Consider the following 596-nt stretch of genomic DNA (forward strand, 5'->3'; position numbering starts at 1 on the left):
AGGGAATTTTTTTCTTTACTTTCTTTGGCAAAAAGTTAAGAACATCACAGCAATTACACATAAACTGCAGAAATGTTTTGCGACGAATCGATTTCAACATGACCTTATATATTATGACCTACCATTGATTAGATCATTTTAAAAACGCCGCAGTAGAAAATATAAATAAAGAATGTACACAGCTTGCCGAGAGAGAGAAAAAAATGTATGTCACAAAATGAAGCTTCGTGAAAGGTTTCCATTCCTGCAACAGACTTTAAGCACGGAGCTCGGAATATTTATATTAAAAAATGAAACGTAAAGAATATGTTTAACTTTCTGTATTATTAGAACCATACAGAAATGATTTATCTAGTGGGTATCAAATTAGACGTTTAGCTCAGTTTTTTTTATTATGATAAGACAGTTGGTATGTATATTGTGTTTTAATGAAACATTATTCGGAAGTACAACGACCTTTGAAAAGAGTAGATATGAAATATCTACTACCATCTATGGTAATAAAACGTAAATGTACATAACATATTGATAGGGATCGAAAAAAAAATCAGCTGTTTTATACTGGAATGGAGGTCTGTTGTGATTAATTTGTCCAT

Source organism: Saccostrea cucullata, unplaced genomic scaffold (assembly GCF_032062105.1).
Source record: "Saccostrea cucullata isolate Sc308-1 unplaced genomic scaffold, CSIRO_AGI_Scuc_v1 ctg143, whole genome shotgun sequence".
NCBI classification, from domain to species: domain Eukaryota; kingdom Metazoa; phylum Mollusca; class Bivalvia; order Ostreida; family Ostreidae; genus Saccostrea; species Saccostrea cuccullata.